General features: G+C 39.0%; 1 protein-coding gene across 5 annotated transcripts in view; it reads right to left on the reverse strand.

Moving 5' to 3' along the window:
• The window catches only part of OSBPL8 (oxysterol binding protein like 8), a 152,624-nt gene extending 135,916 nt beyond the window's left edge, over nucleotides 1-16,708 (reverse strand). For 3 of the 5 annotated variants that reach the window (XM_081060110.1, XM_081060108.1, XM_081060106.1), the window contains exon 1: nucleotides 16,303-16,708. The gene's annotated coding sequence lies outside the window, so the exon portion shown is untranslated. The remainder of the gene's footprint in view (nucleotides 1-16,302) is intronic. The other 2 variants (XM_081060111.1, XM_081060107.1) reach the window with 2 other exon arrangements.
• Nucleotides 16,709-25,508: the final 8,800 nt, after the last annotated feature.

The raw sequence follows: 25,508 nt of genomic DNA on the forward strand, positions 1-25,508 counted from the left end.
AGCTCCCCTCATTCTGTCCAGGTCTTTGATGCTCAAGTGTCTCACGGTTCTTCTCTATGAGTCTCTTCTCTTCCTCTCACTTTCAACTAACACCTTCATACAGTTACTGCCTGTCCATATCACCAGCCTAAAAGTTTCGTCTATATTCAAAAACCATATGTCCAACGAAAATGACCTGCAGCAGAGGTTCAAAAACTTTAGGAACATCAGAATCATCTGGAAGGTTTGTTCAAAATAGGATTTCTGAGCCTCACCCCCAAAGTTCTGATTCAGTAGGTCAGGACAGAACCCAAGAATCTGCATTTCTAACAAGTTCCTCGGTGACACACACTTTCACTGGTCTACAAAATTTAAAATTCTCCCTTGGAAAAGCCACAGGTACCTTAATTTCAATACAACATAATGGATCTCCCAGCAGCTACCCTTGTCGCCTCCAAACCATTACTTCATACAGCATCCAGAATGATCATTCTAAACCTGATCATTTCATGATCTTCATTTAAGATATTCTAATGATTTCCAAGGGCCCTTAAAACAAATTAAAATCCTTACAATGGTTTATCCAGCCTTGAACGACCCAGTCTTTGCCTACTATACCACACTGCTATCTTTTTTTTTTTTAATACTCCAGCCACGGTGAACCCTTTCAGACAGATTCTAGCAAAAGCTACATTCCTTGCTGTTCCAAGATACTTAAACAAGATGTGCTACCAGAAATATTCTTCTTTTTATCTCAGCTCAAGTCAGCTTCTCGCCTCCCCTCTCTCCACAAGTCAGCAAATTCTTATACTACCCTGTATTTCTTCTTCTTAGCACTTTCCACAATGGTGATTACACAATGAATTGTGCAATTAGCAGTTTACTCTCTGTTCCTCACCCTTCCCACACACACAAGCTCAGAGATCACATGTCTACCTTGTTCCCATTGAATTTTCAGCCCCTTGCATACTGGCTTGCACTCAAATTATCTGTTGAATTAGCTATCTGTCTTGTTACATTAAATTATTTTGAAACCTCAATAAAAAGGTATTATTAAAAAGGGACTAGAGAAGTTTTTTAGTATTCTTTAATACTTACAAATGAGGAAGCTTTATTAAACTCCAATATCTGGGAGTTTAAATCAAGAAAACTAATACCTTAAAAATATAAAATAAAATTTTCCTATCACAAGTTCCTCTGCAATTAGATACATAGGTACGTTATTGTCTAATATCTGTGCCAATAAAGCACAGCACTGATGTCCAAAAGCCATTTAGTAATTATAAGTGTATTAGGCAGCCTAAGATAATTTTTGCAAAAAAAAATGTTTACTTGTAAACCTGCATCAAAGAGTACACTCAGCTTAGCAACAGAAGAGGTTTTAGGTCATGCTAGGAAATGAGATGGGGTAGTTGTCTGGAATTAAACTTAACCATGGATAACCACAAATTACATAATAAATATGAATTAACTAAGAATTAAATTATTATGTAAACACATGCTCTATAGATTCATGTCTCCTCTAAAATGGAAGGAATACCTGTCGTCTATAATTCATTTAGCAACTCTTTCTCTAAAGTGCATGCTAAATCAGCATAGCACTGGTCTCGGTGTCAAACGGAACTAACAGGTATAAGTACCTTAAGATGTCATTTTAACTAACATAGCAGAATTTACATACAAATAATAAAGGTTATCTTCATTCAGAGTAGTCATTTTTGGAGACCATTTCAAATTGCCACCACACAAAACAATTTCAGAACTCCTCTTTTCTAATCACTTTCTTTCTTAGCCACCTTATAAATCACACAAGAATAATGGGTTTCATCCCTTTGGTTACGGCTTATTTTTAACTAAAAACGGCATTCCTCATTTTGATTCTTAATTTTAAGTATGAAACTTAGTTCAGAATGACTTCATACCTTTTCCAAATATCAAATCCGTTCTCAAAAGATGTCATTTGCCACCATAGAATGTAGGCAGGTTACAAGAATGAGGCTGAAGGCACTAAAGAAATGACAAAGGAATCGTTCCAAGTGTTTTTTTGAACAGTAACATTACTGAAATAAATTCAAGATAATTTTGAGCACACCAATCATCTCTTAGACACTTTAAGTTCTAGTATGTTTATTTAGAAACTGGTCTCATTTGTACTTTGAGCACAACTCACAGGCCTGATCCCTGACTTCTGGATTTCCCAAATAACAGATACTGCGATGCAAAAGCACATTTACTCCAAAGTACAGACTAACAAATAGAACAAGTTTTAAGAATGGCTTCTATCTTGAACATGAAAGGAAAAGAAAAAAATCTGGTGGTCTACTATAGCAACATACTTGGGAGAGGCAGTATACTAAAAAGAACTGGCTGTAAATGAAATACCAAGGTTCAACGTCTTGCTTGGCCTCTTAGTAGCTATATAACTGAGCACATTACTTGAATACGGAGTCTACTATACAGCATGAATAATTCCATCTGTAAAATGGGAATACCACCATCTATTTCAGAGCTATTATAAGGATTATATTACAGAAGATACTCTCTTACTGCAATTCTAGTCCCTAATATCTTCAAGGAATCCTCAAAAGAACCTAAGAGGCTATCTGTTCCAAACTCTCCATTTTACTAAGACCCACAGAGATTAAGTGGTTTGCCAAGGTCACACAGTTAGTTAATAGGAAAGACAATACTTCTGGCAGGCTCTTTATTTTCCCAGGACATCTGTTTACTAAATCAGTTGGTACTTGCAATTCTAGGTTGCACAAGCGTGTGACAGAGGGTTTCAAAGAGGATTTCTGAGACAGTATTTAACCATGGACACTTAAGGACAGTGCTTGCACATATAATACTGGCAATCACGTAATAATAATTTAGTCCTATGCATGTTAAATGTCTCCCTTGGATGATAAGTCTTTGTTTTTAAAGTTAGATATTTTAATTTGCAGCTAAAACTACCTGATTCTGCTTAAATTTTCAGTTTTCTTGAAAGATCCTTTTCTAAGGAAAATATGAACCTTGTTTCAAATCAAGATATTAGAAAAAAAGTGTTTCTCATTTATTAAGTATGATAACTGGTTACAATAAACCAAAAGATTACCCAGTTTCCTACAAGTAAAATTTACCCCCATACTTAAGCCGAAGGTTCTTTATTAAGCATCAAAACTTGAAATGCAAGATCTAAAGTTAATTCAAGACAATCTCAAGGAATTTTATTATTGATTTTCTTACTCAATCCCAAAACCAATTTCTTCATATTTTGATACAGATTAAGAATGGCTTTCTATCTTGAACATGAAAAAAAAGTGAGTATCTGAGTGCCTCATTCTGGCCTAGATGCTTCTGGGTTTTGAATTCTAGGTATAAGTTACCACAACAAAGCCCTCATCATATTTAATTTATCGTGTAAGTAACCAAGACACATAATTACATTTCTGCATACCAATTCAAAAAGGATCTATGAGAACCAACATAATTTTATATACTTGAATTAAGAATGACTACCAAAGGGCCGACCCGGTGGCTCAGGTGGTTGGAGCTCCGTGCTCCTAACGCAGAAGGCTGCCGGTTCCATTCCCACATGGGCCAGTGGGCTCTCAACCACAATGTTGCCGGTTCAACTCCTTGACTCCCCCGCAAAGGATGGTGGGCTGTGCCCCCTGCAACTAACAATGGCAACTGGACCTGGAGCTGAGCTGTGCCCTCCACAACTAAGATTGAAAGGACAACAACTTGTGTTGGAAAAAGTCCTGGAAGTACACACTGTTCCCCAATAAAGTCCTGCTCCCCTTCCTCAAATATTTTTAAAAAGAAAGAAAAGAATGACTACCAAAAATGAAAAACTATAGAGGTAACCCTTATATTGAAAGCCTGTTCCTAAAAGAAAACTGATCAATATAGCAATGAAAGATGAATGGATTAACAAAATATGGTATATCCATAGGATGGAATTTTGTTTAGCCTTAAAAAGGAAGAAAATCCTGCCGCATGCTACAATATGGATGAACCTTGAAGACAGAATGCTAAAGAAGCCAGTCAAAAAAAGACTGTATGATTCGACTTATGAGATATCTAAAGTAGTTAAACTCACAAAAAGAGTGGTGGTTACCAGGGGCTAGAGGGAGGGGGAAAGGGGAGTTGTTGTTTAATGGGTACAGAGTTTCAGTTTTACAAGATTAAGAAGTTCTGAATATCTTTTTCACAATAATGTACATACATACTCGCATATTAAACACTACTGAACTGTACACTTAAAATTTACCATCGTAACCATTTTTATGTTAAGCGTTTTTTACCACAATAAAAAAAAAGTGCAAAAAAAAAATAAAAATATAGCAATGAAAAAAATCTTGAGAATACCAAACAGCATATATTTTCTGAATTTAATTATAATCATTTGTTTCATTTGACAAAATATGTCAATTATTAATTTCAACTTTTGAGTTTGAAGGTGGTAATTACTACTACTGTGAATGAAAGAGCCCCTTTTAAAAGGTAAACAAGACTTTGCTAGTTAATATACTAAATATGTTAAGTAATCAATCTCTGAAGTGAATCTGTTTTTACAGAGGAATTTTTCATCAATGACAGGGAATTGTTTGTGCTTTTTTTAATTCCTACATCCTAATCATAAATTATTGGAAGAAAAATGAAATAAAAGCTATAATTTTCCAAATAATCAAAGCTTTGAAAATAGTCACAATATTATTTGTAAATGCTGAGGATTCTATTTTAAAATTTCAAGAACAGTAAGAAAAAGTACCAAAAACTATAAACATAATAGAAACAATAAAGGATATTGTAATGAGCCAGTCGAGAAAGAAATTAACCGTAACAACAGATATCTGAAAGGGAAAATGCTTAGAATACATGAAAAAGGTAAACCAAGAGACATATAACCACTATCTAATCCAATCTCTGGGTTCCAAAATCAAGAGTTTCACAGAATAGAGAGAAAGTTCACAAAATAATCAGTACATAGATGTCAACTACATCAGGAAATATTTACAATTTTGACTTTACTATTTTAGGCATATGAAGAAATTGCACAAGAGCCAATGTATTTTCTAAGCTTTTTTAAATTTCAAATAAGTATTTACTATGTAGGTTGTATAATATCTTATGTAATCAGGTCAAATCTGGGAGTTTAAGCCTTCCAAATCACAACCCTCTGACAAGATTTCAGCTTGAAAATAGTCAGTATTTTTAAAATACGAATTGTAAAAACTTCTCATTGCAGAAGAATTTATAACTCCAATCATAAAACATACACATTCTAGCAGCTGAAACCATCCATAGCTGTAGAAGAAAGAACTACAAGGTCTCATGAGAGAAGAGCTGAACAAGATTGACAGGGAAATGTAGCAACATCATAGAAAAAAGGGGCAAGAAATAGATAAGTTTATTTGTCTAAGATAATTTATAGTCAACAAATATAGAGCCTGAATATTCAGGACAGGACACTGGGTTGTTAGATGGGCGGGGAGGAGGGGTGGCGATAAGGGGAAAGGTGAGGGGATTAGAAAACAGTCGGTAACCACAAAATGGCCTCAGTGTTTTTGAAAAATAATTTGGGGACCGTAATCAATAATGTTGTAAAGATTTTGTAGGGTATCTGATGGACACAGGTCCCATTTGGGAGACCACCTCAGGGAAGATGTAGATGCTTGATCAATGTACTGTACACCTGAAGCTGAACAATAATGAATGCCAACTATAATTTTATATATATAATGTGATGGCTCGATGCGATGTCGGAGGGATAGTGGATGGGGGATGGAGGAGGGGGGTCCACAGTGTGAGGGATATAAATAATGAACGTCTAAGTATTACCTTGTCTTGTGCACCTGTAACTAATAATAATTAAAAAAAAAGACAGAGTAAGTTAAAATTTAGAACAATGCTAGGAAATTTTTATGTCTATAAAATGAAAGGAGGTAAAAATTAAGGCCTTCAATGAACTAGCTAGGCAATCCAAATTCAACATTTAAAGTGCCAAAGATTATAAGTCAGAAGAGAAAGAAAAGTAATAGAGAAAAATATCAATAATTAATTAACCAAAGTAGTTATAACAATTAAGGCAGAGAAGTAAATAAAAAGAGTAACACCTCACTTATCTGGCCACAGTTAAGAAACAAAAAATAAGTAATGATTTCTGAAAAATCAAAATGTCACAAGAGCCATGTGTTTAAAGGTGACATGCCATTCTGTAGAGCAAAGTCACTATTTTATGCTCAAATCTAAATGGTCTCACTCAGTTTCCAAGTAGCAAACAAAAAATAGCAAAAGAATCATAATGACATCCAAGTTGGGGTAGATGACAACAGGGGAGCGAGCAGAAAAACTCAGAAGCAAACAAGAATTCAAAACAATACAAGTTTGGGGTCCAACTGGCATAAAGATACAAACATCTAGACAAATCATTGGTGAAGGAACATCACAGTATTTTAACACAGTATCATGATCACAATATCTATGAATAAACCTGCATTTAAAAAAAGTTTGTTCTGTACCTTCTGTTTAAGAAGCTAGAAACAGATTCCAATAAAAGAGAGTAGACTAAATATAAAATTTCTTGCTAGTTACTAAAATATCCCATTGCAATAAAAACAATTTATAAAGAAATAAAACCATAAGAGCAAAGAAATTAAAATTAGGGATAGGAGTAAACAGGGTATTCAACAAATTTCTGAAAGATGAAAGTAGATGTGAGATTGATTGACACAACAAGCAAAGAAAGCCACAGCCTCATTATATTCTTCAAGATTGATGCAAAAGGGTGGGAACCCACAGGTCTGATAAAACCCCAGAGAAGCATGATTGCAAAGTAAATGGTAGAGCAAAGGTTGGGAATAGTGGGGCTAAAAATAAGAGAATTAAATTTTACTTAACTAACTGTAAGATACAACTATATTTCCCATCGCCCATCTCCAAGAGGCACCAAAACAACTGACATTTACCCCAAGGCAAAAAGATATGTACTTCGTTTTTCTCTAAAGACAGTGAATGACTATCCAGGGAAAGATAAGTAGGGATGCTGGGACAGAGTAATAAACCCTTCTCATCTGGCATTTAGAGGGCCCACAGCCTTGAATCTAGCTCCCCTCCCTCTTACCCTAAAATAATGCTAGCCAATACATAGGCCCTACCCTGTACAGTCCTGCCCCCTAGGTGTTTTGGCCAGAATTCCTACTCAAAGGAAAAACTCAAGGGAGAAAACAGTTCAAGGAACAAGGTGGGAGGGGGGAAGAACCAGACCAGAAACCCATCCTTCTTTGTGAAACATGAATGGAAAACCAAGAATCACGAGGCATATAAGAAAAACTCACCATGAAAATGAATGATCATATAAACCAACATAAAAACTGACCAGAAGAGAAAAGGAGATAATTGAGGAAACAAGATATCTTTTAAAAATCTACTTTATATATTCTGAGACTAAAGGCAGTATTACAACATAAAACAAGAAAAGAATGGTAGGAAAATACTAAAAAAAAAAAAACAAACAAGAAAATTCACAGATTACCACTCCTCCCCACCCCCACCAAACACACACACAAAATCAGCCAAAAAACTAGGGGGGGGGGGATCCCCTGAACACAGAAAAAAATAAATCACAAAATATGAAACTAAAGATAAGATGAGGATCAATCCAAGAGAGAAAATATCAGTCTACTGAAGAGCAAACAAGCAAACAAGAAAGTGAAGGAACATATCAAAGATATAATAGAGAAAAATTTCCTAGAGGTAAAGAATCTGATTCAGACAATAAGAGCAACTGAGTGCCTAGAACAAATAAGCAAAACAAACTTATACACCTCTTTATGACTTTGCAGCAGAAAAACAGAAGATCCTAAAAAGCCTTCAGACAAAATGAAGAACAAAACATCTTAAAAGGATAGTGAATTAGACAACACACAACTTCTAGTACGCATCCATAGATACTAGAAGACAACTAAGCAATGCTTTCGGCATTCTAAAGAAATATTATTTGCAGCCTACAATATTGTACCCAGCCAAACTATCAGTCTAATGTGAGAATAGATTGAAAACATTTCTGTACATAAATCAAAAAGTTTGCTTGTCACACACTTTTTTGAGGATGTACTCCAGAAAATAAGATCAACAACATTTAAAAGACAAGGAAGCTCTGTAATAGAATGGATCCAATTCAAGGGTACAGTGAAAGGAAATTTCAGAAAGAGACCTAAAAGGCAACTAGTCCAAACTGAGGCAGAATTACAGGCAACTCCAGATAAATACGGAACCCGGTGCAACAGGTACTACGCTGAAGAGTTGGGGGTTTGGGGAGGGAGTTGAGAGGCTATGATAAAGGCATACAGTATAAGAAAGGGGAGCAATTAAAAACATCAAGAAAACAGGAAGTCATGTCAAATGTTTTTTCTAATTCAATGGCTAGATTTTGAACAATTAATATACAAAATCCACTGGAACTTGATGTTACCAACATTTTTCCTCGAGTGGCCCAAGGACTGCTTAACATGATCTGTAGAAATCACAATCTGAGCATACTACCTGGCCCAGCATTAAATAACATTTACACACTCATAATATCAAAACTATTTACTTGTTTTCATCGTTTAGAAAGAATCTATGGGTATGACAAGTGGAATTAATTGGGCAAGGAGAGGTGGAAGGGATATGTTTATCTAGGCAATAAATATAGCTAACAGTTCAGAAGGTAAAGAAAAAATGGAAAATTCTGATGTCTGAATTGATAAATTAATAGAACTGTGGAGCAATATTTAATAGAAACTAATGTGTTTCATAAAAACAACATAGCTTTCTTTGTTGCATATTCATAAACAAACCTCCTCTATGAACTCCACCCATCTTCTAAGAGGAGAAAAAATCCTTTAATTAAAGGTAAGTTTCTTTCAGTTTAAAATCACTTATTTCAGGTTAACTCAGTTTTTAAGGCAGTGATTCTCTACTGGAGGTGATTTTGTAACTCAGGGAACATCTGGCAACATCTGGAGACATTTTTGGTTGTATAACTCAGGGAGGTGCTACTAGTATCTAATGGGTAGAGGACAGGGATGCTGCTATCCACCCCACAATGCACAGGCCAGCCGCTCACAACAAAGAATTACCTAGCCCTGAATGTCAACAGTGCCATGCTGAGAAACCCTGCTTTAAGGGAACTCTTCAGACTTTTATAAAAAAAAAAAAAAAAAAATGTTGCAGTTTCTTTCTGTTTCTCATTCTTACCAGGGTATCTGGGCATAGAGAAAATTGGTCTGAATGCAGACCCATGGACTGCCCTCTGGGTCCTCACTGGCCTCTGACATTTGGCCACTGGTCCTCACAGAGTCATAATGGCACATGCCAATGTGTATGTTGGAACGCTACCCAGCGGATCTCCTAAATTGGCCCAGCAGCTCTTCTTGGTATGGACATTCTTAGGGTCTCAACAACCTCCGCTATGCAGCCCGTGCTTATAGTTAAGGCAACACTAGCTACCTAACAAATAAAACCAAAATTTTCAGTAACTTCACATAATTTCTTATTAAAGTTATAGTCTGGTGTGGGTGCTCCTGTTTGGTGCACGTGGTAATTTAGGGACTCTCTATCCTTCCAATCTTATGACTAACACCCAGTAAGAGCCCCAGCCTCTGCATCTGGCCTTTGGATGGGAAGAGAGAAGGTTAATGAAGAACACCTGCTTTTCAGCCACCTCAACCCAGAAGTTACAACATATCATTGCCATTTGCATTCCACTGCTGAAAACCAGTTATATGGCCCCACCTCAATACAGGGAGGGAGGATGGGGGTAGAGGAGAGCAGGACTGAGAAATGTGTTCCTGGCTGCGCAGCCACTTCAGTGTCAACCACACTACAACACGAGGGAACACAAACTTTCGTGGGCATGAAGCTGCATCTGCCATAGCCGCCCTCCCAAAACTTCTATTGCATAGTCCCCCTCAGTAGTGGCCTCATTCATGACAGGCTTTCTGGCTCTCACTCTGCTAACTTCTATCTCCTTCACTAGGATTGTGTGAGAACTTCCAGATCTCTGATACCACACAAGAGCCATGGAAAACTCACACGGTGTATCTCTGGCCTCTCACTCTGCCCAAATCCACCATTTCCTTCCCCTGAGACCACCTCATGTCAGCATAGGGCCAGTTACAGGGCAATCAGCTGGTGTCTGTGCAGGTTCTGGCCTTCAGCAGTCTGGTTTCAGAGCCTGTACTCTTCTGCCTCTCTGTATTTATAAAATAATACGTAGTAAGCGATTCCTTCCACGATCATCAATGAATATTTATATACCATCCGCATCTTACACAAGAGTCAAGAAACTATGACCAACTCCCCACTATGACGCACAGCACAGTTTTTCTTTACTTCTGGATTGCTGACCTTAAATGTTATCATAGTCGAAACAAAAGGCAAAATTATCCAGCGAGCAAAGCGAGTCTCCTCTCCAGCTGAACAATGGGCCTGTGCTCTCACGTCCAAGGCACCCACTCCACCTCATCACTCTCACCCAGTAGTAACGGTACTTACACTGACTGCTCTTTCTCCAGTAAGAGGACTGCTCTGCTCTTACCCTACTCCCATCCCACCAAAACATATCTACACAGATTGCGTAATTTCCACATGAACCCGAGCCTTCTTTGTAAGAAACTATGTAATCTGATAAACTACTCCTGCTAACATGTGGCATTCGGCAACCAAAAAACAAGTTACTTTAATGGTGGAAATTTCAGCAGGAGATGGCTTTAGTAAACTTAACTTAAACTGGTCTTGAAAAACAAAAAGGATTTCAATTACATAGATTTCAATTACATAGATTGAAGATTTCAATTACATAGATGTCTATCCCTAAAATACACTACATAAAAACCATCTACACCTATTCTATATATCAGTCTTATTCATAAACGAGCTTTTGGGCTGGCCCTGTGGCTCAAGTGGTTGGAGAGCCGTTCTCCTAATGCCAGTTCAATTCCCACATGGGCCAGTGAGCTGTGCCCTCTACAGCTAAGATTGTGAACAATGGCTCTCCCAGGAGCTGGGCTGCTGTGAGCAGCCGGAGGTTGGCGTGAGCTGCCCTGGGCTGAGAAACAAAGGCTTGAAGGGGGGCGGGGGTAGAAACAAAAAACTTTTAAGTACGAATTTTAAAAACTGTAACAAGTCACTTTAAAATAGTGTATCTACCATGTTCTTCTATTTCCAGTAGAGTCTGGAATTGCTTAGTGAGAAAATGGCAACTGAATGAACAATAAATAATTTGCCTTACTGCAAGTATTTTTTAAGATTTAAAAAAAGCCAGTCAAATACACATGAAATGAAAAAAATTGAGGCTATACACCATCTCATTACTAAATAAACTTTTCATCAAATCATACAGTCAAAATAGACTCACAAAGATCATGAAGCTCAAGGCTTGTCATAAGATACAACTGCAAATAAACTATACAAAGCAGTACAGCAGTTCAGACACTCAAGTTCACGCACTCATCCTAGAAAAAGTGCTACATACCTCATTGCTGAATATCACTACGGTCACCTTTGAAGTACTCCCCTTGGGAAGCTATGCACCAATGCCAGCACCTAGTCCATCCTTCAAAGCAATTTTGGAACTCTTTTTTCTGGAATTGCCATCAGAGCTGTCATCGTATTACCCTTGATGTCCTAAATGCCATTAAAATGTCTTCCTTTCAATATTTCTCTTATATTTAGGTAAAGAAAGAAGTCATTGGGGGCCAGGTCAGGTGAGGAGGGAGGGTGTTCCAATACAGTTGTTTACTGGCTAAAAACTCCCTCAGACAGTGCCGTGTGAGCTGGTGCACTGTCGTGATGCAAGAGCCATGAATTGTTGGTGAAAAGTTCAGGTCGTCTAACTTTTCACGCAGCCTTTTCAGCACTTGCAAATAAGTAAACTTGGTTAACTGTTTGTCCAGGTGGTACAAATTCATAATGAATAATCCCTCTGATATCAAAAAAGGTTAGCAACATCGTTGCAACAAGTTCCCAAACTTAACCATCAGAACTCATACTTCAGTGGTTAAAAGGAAAGATTCTGAAACCAAAGGTCAAGTTAAACTTGAAATTTAAATCCTTCTGGTAGGCTCTACTAACTACTACTTAACCTCTCAGTGTCTGAGGTTTTAAAAAGGACAAGAAAAGAGTCTGATTTGGGAAGTCAATGTGAGGAATAAATAAAACATATCTCAAGTACTTTTAAAGCAGCACATAGTTAGCAGCCAAACATATTATGGCCAACCACTCCTAAGACACCTTTGGGAACTATAACAATATCCCTCTGAATCTATCACATTTTTAACAAACCTAACCCAAAACGTTTCTCCTTTCTATCTGAGAAGTCTTCAAGCTCTATAACCATTTCCTCTTTTTTTTTCAGTTCTTTGTGAATAAGGAAGATGGTAAGTGGCTTCTTTATCATTTGAAGACTTAAGATACATTTTAGTCTTCTTATAACAAAATTCCCTTTTAATTATTATACAAAGGACAGACTGCTCCACGAATGATAAAGACTACAACTTCACAAAGTATAATGAAATTTTAAGATTCATAAAAGAACAAAGAGCTACTGGAACAAAAAGTTTAGTAAGAAATGATGCAGAAGTCTATCAGCCTGTTCAAAAAATACTGAGTTCTAAAATAAAACACAGCAGGTAGGGAGATCCTTCATGGTTTATAATCACTCAGATCACTATTAAGCAAAGGATATTTTGGGAAATTTTCTCCTTAATAGCAAGAAAATCCCATTTCTTCACAACAATGAATAGATACACAGCATGGTAGGTAAGGGCAATTTCTTCAAAAACAAATTCTGTACAGAAGAAAAGCCTGAAGTCTCAGATTTTCAGATTTTAAAGCCTGGCTTAAAGCTTTAAAAACTTGAGGCCTCCACCATTCCTTGAGGAAGTAACACAATTAAGCCTCATTTCTATCAAAAACCGTTATGCTTGATTGAAAGAAAACTAAGCATCTAAAATTTTGATACCGATAAATTTAAAGGTTATACTATGGGTCAACTCAAAGTTCAAGTAGTTATAAAAATTCATGATAAATACACAAAAGTATTTTTTAAAGATCTAAAGACAAAGAAATGTTTTAAATAATTTAATGTTTGTTGATTTCTCCTACATGTGAAATACTGAGGTAGGCACTTTCATATACATCATGTAATTTCATTTTCCCAACAACCATGTGGGATAAGTATTATACTCCTTTTACAGATGAGAAAACTAAGGCCCAGTCATTTACCCAAGGACGCTTGCTTGTATAAGATGCAATCAGAAATGCAATTTAAATTATCTCACCCCCAATTCAATGCTGTTGCTTTCACTGTACCATCGTCACCTCCAAAACTCAAGTATTCTAGGTCTTAGCTCTTATACGGTATGCCAATCTTCTTATCAGGGAGATGCAACAGTTATGAGAGGAAAAGAAAAATTCTTCATAATGTTACCAAAAAAGACTCACTGTGTTTATCTGACATAATTATCCAGTTTGATTTAAATGCTGTCCACCCTGTTAGAAAACCTGTTTATCTTCAGATACACAGCTTTCAGCAAGACCTAACTCAAGAGTCACCTCCTCCAAGAAAGTTTCCTAGATTAAATGACCTGCTCTCTGCCTCCCAAGCCAACATCCTTCGTTTATCACCTCACTGCTTGTATCTAATTTGCACTACATTATCACATACTCCTCCTTGTTTTCCAGTCATATATCTGGAACTACATTTTTTCATTCAACAATTATTAAGCATTCAAAGGGTCAATGGTGAGCAAAATAGACAAGGTCCTTGCTATCATGGAGAGATTACACTGTTTGCAACTTCAGCAAAGGTAAAAAAAAAAAAAGTATAATGTTCCAGGACAAGGATTCCTTGCCTACAAGATCTTTGAAGAAAGCCTGCAAACTTGATAACATTTTTAGGGAGGAAAAAAATCCCTTCTATCATGTCTTGCAGATGAGACCTTCAACTTCATACCTTTTTGAAGGTATACGTATGAGGGGAAAGCAACCAAGGTGGAAAGACAGGTCTAAAATCTCTCAGTGGTTTCCCACACTCTGACATGAAATCTTCACACATTAGTCCAGATATCTCTTCCTGGGTCTCATCCATAAGGAAACTATACTTCAGCCACAAACGCTACAATGAAGAACCTCCATCCACCTTCATGAATAAAGTATTCAGAGGCTTTTTAATTTAACTTGTATTTATGTATTATTTGTAGGTCATATTCATAAAAAGAAGGTAGGGTCTGTATCTTCTCCCTTTGAATCCTCCACTGCTCCAAGACCATTGCTATGAATGTGTTCAGCTTTGGATATTATAACATAAACATTAAAATATAATACTTCCAGTATTGTTATCAGGATAAGATTTTCGAAATTAATATTAGAAGAATACTTCTAAGTACCCAATCTTCATTTTGTTGTTCATGCTTTAACACAAGTAAACTGCTCTCGAAGGTTATTTACAAACCACACCAAGTTTAAATGTACTAAGAGCACTCACTAGAGAAAGAAATTTTGCAGTTTGTCCTTTAAAAACAAATGATCCTTTTGTAAGCAGATTTTGTTAATTCATAATTTTATCACTTCTTTCTTAAATCAAACTAAAAAATAACTGCATTACACAAAAGTGTATATTTCTCCCTGAAGTATACTTTAAGGATTTTCAATTCGAAATGAACCAAGAAACTAGACGTTGTCAAATTTATCAGTGCCATAAATGTGTAGTAAGAAACATATTTGATTGCCTCTAAAATGTAGTAACATTCTAACTGAAACAAATATAGCAGCATCTTTCACAGGTCACAAATACAATAAATATTATGATACAGTGGGAAAGAACTAACCCATGATCATTTTTAATTAAACTGGCATTTCTAAACACCTGTACACAATGTATTGCAACTCAAACAGTTCACATGGAATTTGACCGCAAGGGCTTAATCTCCATAATTAAAGACCTAAAAGGCAGTTCTTATGTTTCACCTATTCCCTTTCCCAGTATTTTCAACAGGCATATTATAGTCATTCCACAAACAGTTGCTATCAAAAAAGAGGTAACAAATATTTAAAATTAGTTGTACTTTCACTAGCGGACAATTTGCATGCCCTTACTTTTCCTTCCCCAACCTTGGTAATATCAATGCAAAACAGGTTCTAGCAAGCACAGAAATTGACCATAGTCTATGAGCATGATAAGTTTAGACGACCCCTGATGAGATGGAGAAACCCTAAAAAGCAATTCATCCTTGTTTCTCCACAATCCTTTCTGTCCTTGGAATCTTCAGGAGTCAAAACAGGTTTAAGTGATTATTTGAAAAGACCTAAAGCGTTGCTAATTGGAGGCTAAGTTTCCGGGGAAGTCAATAAAAACTAACAACCCTGTCCTACACAGGGCATTCTAATACTACGCAGGGTGTCATGTAAAGTCCTCCAGCATCAGAAAAGCAAAAACTCCATGAAATTATGCATTTAGAGCAGATATGCTTAATCATCACTTAGGTAAGTTCACCCACCCATCTGTTTAAGTCGGAGCCCAAGTCACCTACTATTGCAGACAGCATTTAGAGAAAATGCAATTAAGCGTGTTCCCCAGGGCAGATGTCCCTCATAAAGAAGAGTGTTACATGACTTTTGTGAATGGAAAATCTGCATCTACAGTTGCTTCGCAGGTCTTAAGTGGGGGGTGGTTCAATGGACCAAAAGCACGCTCCGTCTGAAGCTCATCGGACCCTGAGCCCACCCTTGAAAAGGGGCTTTGACGCCAACATTAAAATTTAAACGTAGAGCAAAGGCTTCCCCTTTCTTCTACGCTACAAGGCCACAGGCACTGAGGTTTAGAGGAACCGCGCCGTGTCGTTCGGCTCCGCGAGGGCGGGTGCGTTCCGCGGGGCGCTGCACGGCCTCGGCGCTGTCACAGGAAACCCGGAGCCGCGCCTCAACCGCACCGAGTGACAGCTGCGGCTCTCCGGGGCGCTGGGGCTTCCGGCGGTCCCCCGCCTTCCGCCCAAACTTCGGAAGGAGGCACACATTCACGCGGCCAAAACGCCGCGTGGGCAGCCCCCCGCCCCTGCCGCGGCTTTGGAAGGCTGCAGACGCACCCACTGCGGGCCCCCACACCCTCCCCACACGCCGGCCTTTGAACGCCCCACTCCAAAAGGGGACAAAGGCGCCCGAGGAACTCCCGGCGCGGGGTGCCCGGAGTCCGCGCCCGCCGGAGCTCAGGATGCGGAGCTACGGAGGCGCCGTCGCCTGCAGGGGTGCGAAGCCTCCGCCCCCAACTCAGGGACCCCCCCGCGCGACACTCACTGGTGCGGAGCCCCCGGAGAGGCGCGGCGCCGGGGGCCGGTTCCTCTGGGTTCGGTCCGACCCTAACTTCTCTCCGCTCCCGTCGCCAGCGGCAGCTGCGGAGCGAGCACAGACCGAGGGCGCTGTGTCGCCGCCACGGAGGCGCTGCTGGCTCGGCCCGCGAGAGGGGCGGGAACTCCGGCCGCGCGGTCCCCCGGCCAGGGCGGGCCCCCACCTTCCCTCCGTCGGCGGGGTGTCGCTGGCGGCTGCCGCCGCGGCGAACGCTAACGCTGCAGCCGCTCGGGCTGCCCCTGCCGCTGCCGCCCCGCTCGGAGCGCGTCGCGGCCTAATGTTGTCATCCGCCGCGTCGCCGCCTCTCTGAGTATCTCGAGCCTCCGAGATCCTTCACATTCGAGCCCCCTCCCCCACGCCTCCCGGCCCCGCCCACCAGCTCGCGGGCACGGCCACACCCCCTCCCGGTCACGTGACGGCTCGCGGAGGCGTCAGCTGCCAGGCCTGCAGGGCGGGCGGCTACCGCGCCCAAGCAAGTGGCAACACCTAGTTCTGCCAGAGTCTTATCGCGGCGGAGTCGCCTGCACACGCCCCAGAGCGGCCGCGGGGTGCGCGCCCACCGCCGCCCGCCCCACGCATGTGATCTGCTGAGGCTAGGCCTTCGGCACCGGTGTCTCTGGGCGCTGCCCCGTCTAAGGCCACCGACCGCACTATGGAGCTCCCTACTCCGGGCTCAGGACCCCGCGCCCCAGCGGGGACCCTTCTCCCCAGCCCTGGGCTTGCATGAAGTTTTAGCCAAGCAAAGGTGGAAAAAAAAAAAAAAAAAAAGCTTCGTAGTGTCTGATTTGAAAAGCAGTCACTACTTGTTCCTATGTCTGGTAGCACGTTCATTGTGACATTTGATTTACTCTCTGCTTCATTAGAGGTTTTTATTTTACAGGAAAGGATGGTGCATTTCAGTCACGCGGGGATGGAAATAGCCTAGCGAATTTATTTTTGTTCCTAGTCATGTTCAGGATCTTTCGTGCCAGTCTTACAGTCATTAAGTTTTACAATGTGTTAGGTTGGTGGCAGTTTAAACAAATACTCAGAAATTTGGCGTTTCGTTCCATTTAAAAAATAAAGCCTTATTTTATTAAGTACCTTAACTTTTGGACATCACCTTTTGCTCCTTTTTACCCATGGTCCGAGGAACTCTTCCCAACCGCCCCCACCCCATCCTGTTGAGAGGAAAAGAGTAAAATGCTAATCACCAAAAGAAACAAAACAGAAACAGGGGAGGTAGAAAAGCAGAAAGATCATAATCAAAGCCTGCTAACCAGGAAGGCACGAGAGAAAGCTTTCTGTAATAATTAAACTCATTTTTCCTTCCAGCCCAAGAGGAAGGTTTTTTTTTCTTAAGCAGTTCTCATCTCACTACATTTTCTAAACAAGATGTCAAAAAGCTTTCCGATTGGCTGGATACTCTGAAATTAATAAGCAATAGTATGGCCTATATAATTCTTATTAATATATTTCATAGAAACTAAGAAATCGTGGATTTTAATGGTGAAATAACTCACCATTATTTCATATTATCTAAGAAAGAAAAAAATACACTGCCAAGTAAACTGTGCCATGCCACTGATATTTTTTTAAGACATCTGAAATTCAGATATGTTAAAATGTGAAAAACAATGAGTCTTAGAATCCATGAAATACTGTAATGAACTGGTGTTCCAATGAGGAAAAGATTTTACAGGTTCTGTTATGGAGTCTTGAAAGGTGGTACTTGTAGTTCAAGTAAATATGAGGGAAATTTATTCTGTCAATGACATTTCAGCAAAGCTAGTAACTTTGGAGTTTGTCAACAGATTGAAACCTGTCTCCTATTTTCTGGAGCAGTTTTTTTTTTCAATATGACTAAAAAATCCATTTTACTCTTTAATGAAATAGGCTAGAATGGAATAGAATCAGAGTGCATATTTAGTAAGGGCAAGAATTGCTTTCTGAAACTTTTTCGGTTATGGGGGAAAATGAGAATATGTCCTAATTTGTTATTTAAACTATTTCTTACTGTGAGTTACAATCAAATAGATTTGATAAAGAATGTTCCTAGAGCATAGATAACATACAGAATATACCATCTGGGCTCTGTTTCTCTGGTGCTTTTCCTTTATTTTGGAACTAAGATTTAAAATTGGAAAAAGGCAAATTGCCTTGCCTAATTTCTCCTGCCTCAGCCCCACTTTCTTATATCGGCTATTGAAAATAAGTGATCATTTATTGGAATGCGAACTACTGTCCTGGAAGCAAGGAGGCCTGGGTTATAGACGTAGCCCATTAGATGTGTGACTAGATACATTACTCTGTACATTTCAAGTTCTAATAAAAGTAGGGAATTGGACTACATTCTTTAAGGAATGATACTCAACTTTTTTATCCAATGGATGATATTCATATTTGAAACAAACAGTCATGGGATACCTAGAATTATACAAATGTTATCAAACTAGTTGCAACTGCTTTCAGTCACACTCAAAAAAACAAAAACAAAAAAAAATCAGAATACAGGTAGATATTACAGGAAAACAAAATCCTCTGTATTTTAACTATTGCTAGTAATACCGTGTTTCCCTGAAAATAAGACCGGGTCTTATATTAATTTTTGCTCAAAAAGATGCATTAGGGCTTATGTTCAGGGGATGTCATCCTGAAAAATTATGCTAGGGCTTATTTTCTGGTTAGGTCTTATTTTTGGGGAAACACGATAGTTTCTTATCATGAATAACTAATGATTTTGACATATCTCACAACTGACTGCAACAAAATGATGTATCAGTACACTACAGTTGAGAAAATATATGCTTTTGAGGTCTTTTCAAATCGAATATTCTATGATTTTAGATCATTCAATCTAGCATTTTTTAATCTAGTGTTTTTAATGTAATCACAACATAAATGGAAACTGTAATATGTGATTCTGCATTATAACTGAAAAATATCAGATAACTCCCATTTGCTATATTAAGAGATACTTTGCAAGTTTGCTATTCTTAGAACGATTTTAAGACTAACATTTTAAAATGAAAGTTCTTATTATAACTATCAATTTCAACTGCAATGAAAATTCATCTCTTTTGCCTAGTGTTTAATTAATTATTCATCTCTAAGAAAGAGAAGGTTGTTTTTTTTCCAAATCAGTTTAAGCACTGACAGGTATGATAACCTTTCCCACAGAATATATTTCAACTCTGACCTCGAGTGAGAGAGATTTAGCTTGGGTTTTTTTTTTTTTTTTTCTTTTTCCACTTTAGCCTGTCTAGACACTTATGCTGCCAAAGGTTGCTAATGAGGATTTTTCTCCAATGAGATTGAGAGCAACCTCAGACATAAATAAGGTATTCAACACAATTTTGAAGATTGTGGTAGACTGTATTATTACTCTTGGTCATGTTACTTGCTCTATCTAGCCAATGGTTTATGAGCATATGTGACATATGCTACTGCTTTAAATCTGAGTGCAACTGTCATGCGGGGTCTCAGCTCCCACTCCCCACACAAGAACGCAGGATGTGGCTAGGCCAAAAAGAAACACCCACGGAGCCATAAGTAGGGGAGTCACATCACTATATTCTCACTGGCAGCTGGTTTGGACATACAAGAAGCAGGAGCAACACTGTCTGCAACCCGCCATCCTAACTGCAATCCATGCTTGCCAGTCACCATCTTCTTGCTAGCCCCCGTTTTTCTGCTAGTGTAGCCTCGGCGGTTATATTAGTGGCCAATGGCTCACTGGTTACAGCTCACAGCCAACTAGCCACAGCTGATGGCCATCCAATCAAAGTTGATGGCCATTTACTACCCGAGCCAGCACCTTTCTATGTGAGGCCAAGAGCCTGGAAACTGCTCTCTGGGGCTCTGTCACACTCCACCCCTACAGGGTCTCGCTTCACAATCTACGCAACAAGCATCTTCCGCAAGAGGCCCTGTGCGAGGAGCCTGGAAGTGAATGCGATAACCTGGACACAGCCAGGCTCTCTGGGCACCACCAGTACTTCTGGGCACAGCCAGACTTCCTGGGCTACTTAGGGTACCACTAGTCTCCCCGGGCACAACCAGGATCTCTCAGGGCACCGCCCCTCTCTCTGGGCACAGCCAGACTTCCTGGACTCAGCCAGGGCTCTCAGGGCACTACTACTCTCTCTGGACACAACCAGACTTCCTAGACTCAGCCAGGGCTTCTCAGGGCACCACCGGTACTTCTGGGCACAGCCAGACTTCCTGGGCTTCTTAGGGTACCACCAGTCTCCCCGGGCATAGCCAGGGCCTCTCAGGGCACTGCCACTCTCTGTGCGCCTCTTAGGGTACCGTGCTGGAACAATAGCGACTCACAGTCAAGGTGCTTAATATTTTCAATGGTGGCTGGTCAAGACACAAAAACATGCATCCGCCAGCTCCACTACATGGTGGTATGTTCCCAAACAGTCAAGCGGTCCATTAAATTAGGGATGGAAGGCAATTCTCCATAGTCCATAGTCATTCGCCAGGGCTGTCCTGGGGTGAGGGATGACCTTGACCTCACCCTCATCTCCCAAGGAGGACTCAGCAAGCGTTTCCTCCTGGGACTACAAGTCCTGCATCCGGGCTGCCTCAGCAAGCACTTCCCAGCCCACAGGGCCTCAAAGACCTTCACTTTCTCCGGCCTCTGCTGGTTGGGGAACCGTCCACGTCTTCCCACCCCTCCACTGGGGTCCAGTTCTCAGGCAGCTGCTCCTCCTGGTCTTCCTGAGACTGAGTGTTCATATGCACAAACTGCTCCACTGCCCTTCGGAGAGCTTTGGCCGGCACCGTAGGCTGCTCACTGCGCCATTTGTCTCGCAGGGCAGCCTGCGGGGTCTCAGCTCCCACTTCCCACACAAGAACGCAGGATATGGTGAGGCCAAAAAGAAACACCCACGGAGACATAAGTAGGGGAGTCACATCACTATGTTCTCGCTGGCGGCTGGTTTGGACACACAGGAAGCAGGAGCCACACTGTCTGCAACCCGCCATCCTAACTGCAATCCGCTCTTGCTAGCCCAGCCACCATCTTCTTGCTAGCCCCCATTTTTTTGCCAGTATACCCACGGCAGTTATATTAGTGGCCAATGGCTCACTGGTTACAGCTGACGGCCAACTAGCCACAGCTCATGGCCATCCAATCACAGTTGATGGCCATTTACTACCCGAGCCAGCACTTTTCTATGTGAGGCTGAAAGCCTGGAAACTGCTCTCTGGGGCTCTGTCCCCACAGCAACTTTCAGGTCACTCTCAGCCTTGTGCTGCCTGCCCTGAGAAAGGCATGCTTCAAATAGGGTCTCTGAATGAGAAAATATGTGGAGCAGACCTAAAACTGACCTTTACCCTGGAGCAGTTCTGCAGCAGTTGACCTGCAGTTACTAACGTGAAACAAGTAAAACATAAATATTTGATGTTCTAAATCACAGAAGTTTTTAAAAATTGTTATATAACATAATCTCGCAAATCACTAAAGTGAATTTGAGGCAGCAGATAAGTGGTTCGAAGGCTAAATTTACTATAGAACAATATTTACTATAGAACAATATTTTTCAAAATTACTATGGAACAATATTTAAATATTTAAATAATATTTAAACTTCTATTTTGTAAAATAAAATAATACACATATACAAAATAATCAACCAAATATGTGGTAGACATCCAATTAATATTTATATTAAAAAGTCATGTAAGAACGGGCCGGTGGCCCAGGTGGTTGGAGCACCGTTTCCTAACGCCGATGTCTCTCAGGTTTGATTCCCACTCGGAACAATGAGCTGTGCCCTCTACAGTTTAGATTGTGAACAACAGCTCTCCATAGAGCTGGGCTGCTGTGAGTAGCCAGAGGTTGGCATGAGCTGCTGTGTGTGGCTGGCGGCCAGTAGCCAGCATGAGTGGCCGGCAGCCAGCGAGAGCTGCCCTGACCTGCTGTGAGTGACCAACCGCTGACCAGCAACCGACTGCCTCAGCCCCGGGGAGTGCAAGGCTCATAATACCAGCATGGGCCAGGGAGCTGTGTCCTACACAACTAGACTGAGAAACACAGCTTGAACAGGAGTTGGGCGGGTGGGGGCGGGGAGAAGAAGGAAGAGGGGGAAAAAAAGTCATGTATATATAAAATCTACAGATTTGCTTGCAAAATATTTGCGTATTGATTTTAGGTATTTCTGTTTAGTATTATTTGTTTTAAAGAAATATCCCTCAAGGAAAGTTTAGATAATAAACAAAATGTAAAGAAGAATCTAAGCTTCTATTTCTGGCCATATCATGGACCCAAATCAGTGATCACACTGAAAACAAATAAAAGTTCTGGGGAAAAAATTTTTAAATCTTACTACATATATTGATTAACTAGAAATAAAGTAAGAAATTATTAAATCAGAAAATGAAATGAAGGCAGAAATCTAGAAAGTTAAGTAGAACCTAAAAGCCGTGTTTACCCTAGAGGCATTTACCACACCAAATTTGGTTTTCATTACCTTATAAGAGGCAAAACTCATGACCTGCCCTTGCACACACACACAGAAAGCTGTGGTTCCAAGGATTATTCTTTCAGCTTAAAGATGTAATAAACTTGCCCCTTAATAGCATACACACCCTTCCCTACAAAGAAAATTAACTGTCCTAAACCTTGGCACCTAGTGGAGAGGGGGAAAAAACAAAATCATATCTGAGAACTTGGAATCTAATCCAGCTCTCACACAAAACTTGAATTCATACTACCTGGGTGATTCCAAAACACCTGAAGCTGATAATTAAGAATGATTTTGGAATGATAGTGCTCTCAGATCTCTGTCAGAAGCAAATACAAATCCTCTCTTGAGGAACCCATTTTCATCTTAAGCCTTCCAGAAAGACTGTAAATAAAATTCTGAGGAAAATTAGCAGCTCACATTTTAAAAAATAAGCACAGAAGAAAATAAGACACCATTAGTGAGAAACAGTATAAACCTAAGACAACAGAAACAGATTCAAAATGACTTCAGATAATGAAATTACCAGGCACAGGCTATAAAATAATTATATAAAATATGAATAAAGGAATAAAACGCAAGCTTGAAAATATATACAGAGAACAAGAAGCTGTAAAGAATGATTGAAGATATTTGGAAAAAATAGGGCTTAAATAATTGAAAAACATAAATTATTTAAAATGTAAAACTCAGTGGGTAAGTTTAATAGTATATTTGACACAGCAGAAGTACAATCTAGTGAACTGGAAAGTAAAGATGAAGAAATTATCCCAAACACAATAGAAAAAGAAATTAAAAATATAACTGACTTTAAGTGATATTGAAGATATTGTGAGAAGATCTAAAATAAATCTAATTATAGCTCCAAGGGACAGGAAAGAAAAAATGGGCAAAGGCAATATTTGGGCAAAGGCAATATTTGACAAGGTAATGATTGAGAATTTTCCAGAACTGAAGAAAGACTCCAACCCACAGACTTAAGAAGTCTAAAGAATAATAAATCCACAGTTAGATACATCATAGTGAAACTATAGAACACCAAAAACAAAAAAAGAAACCTTAAAAGTAGCAGAGAAAAAAATACAGATTATCCTCAAAGTGTCTGGTAACTGACTTTCATCAGTAACAACAGAGACCAGAGACAGAATAATATCTCCAATGGGCTAAAAGAAAATGACTGTCTGCCTAGAATTTAATACGCAGTGAAAAGATCTTTCAAGAATGAGGCCAAAATAAAGGCATTTTCGAGCCAGCAAAAGCACAGTTTGCTGCTAATATATTCTCACTAATAGAGAGCCTAAAGAAATTTGTTTCTTTAGACAAACATAAAATGATCCCAAATGAAACGTCTGAGAGTTGAGACTAGAGGGGCATTGAAAGTGGTAAATATTTGCATAAATCTAAAAACAATTGGCTGTGTAAAACATTGAGAATCATTAAAATTATTTTAATAATATGTTTAAAAGAAAAAAACAAACAACACTCATATGCCTGACATCAGAATAAATCCAACAAAATTCTCACTTTATACCTACTATTATACCAACCTCATCAGACTAAGTATTATACCTATTTGTATTATTATCTCCATCTGGTATATGCCTTTAAAAGCAAAAACATTAAACATTTCCATTTAGTTTTTTTCCTTTTTTCTCATCCATATAGGCAAAGTTATATTAATATTTTATTGGTATTCTCTTTTTAAATTAACTGTACTGGTATATATTTTAAGTGTTTTTCTTTATAATGACATTCCTATTTCAAATTTACATAATGTACCAATGAAGATGATTTATTAATAATCATGAAATTAGCATATTTTTAGGAGATCATGATTTAGAGTAATAAAAAGCAGAATATGTACTATTTTTTACATAACAATGAAGCGTTAATGATTTCCACCATAGAAATCTAAAAATGAAAGTTCATCATAATGAATTATATAATTGAGTATTCACAGGGTAAGGACAATTAAGTCTTATTGAAAAGTTCTGCCTACTCTCTGCCCACATTGCCTATTCAAAATTAGATGCATGCTATGACTTTTAACACCACCTCTGGAAATAGAAATTTGTGCTCAGGGTACAAGAATTGACTCCTGTATTTTAATTCAGCTCAGAGGGCATCCTAAACTCCAAATAAATTTTAAAAAGAAGAACGTATTTCTTCACAGATTACCTACTCCCAATTGTAAATATATTTTTAATTTCAATTTCATGACAATGTATAAAAATTTGTTTATTACAATTATGTAAACATGGGAAACGTGGAACACATAATCCCTTAAATTTCCAAAGTTGTAACTATAATGCAAAGAAATTATACCTTACAGATTTTTTACCAAGTGTTACTCTCTTTCTTTCCCTCACTCACATGACATTATTCAAAACATACTTTTGTAGTACTTCCTTGATAAAACTAAATCTATAATTTCACTGCAGAATGTCCAAGTGACTTTTATGTCTTTATATCATTTAATATATAAAAGCTTATATATTACTAGTATAGATTATTCCAGTTAGCTTTGTCTTACCCATATTTATACATCTATAAACTAAAAAGGTCACAAGTAAGTCAGTTTATATAAACTATTAATTCTTTCAATTTAATAAGTTAATCAGTTTTTACTGGGTCTGTGGCCCATCCTGTTGGAAAAAAAAAATTATCAGATATCTGTAGGTTACTCCACCTATTTCCTGA

Source organism: Rhinolophus hipposideros (assembly GCF_964194185.1).
Source record: "Rhinolophus hipposideros genome assembly, chromosome: 9".
Classification (NCBI taxonomy): domain Eukaryota; kingdom Metazoa; phylum Chordata; class Mammalia; order Chiroptera; family Rhinolophidae; genus Rhinolophus; species Rhinolophus hipposideros.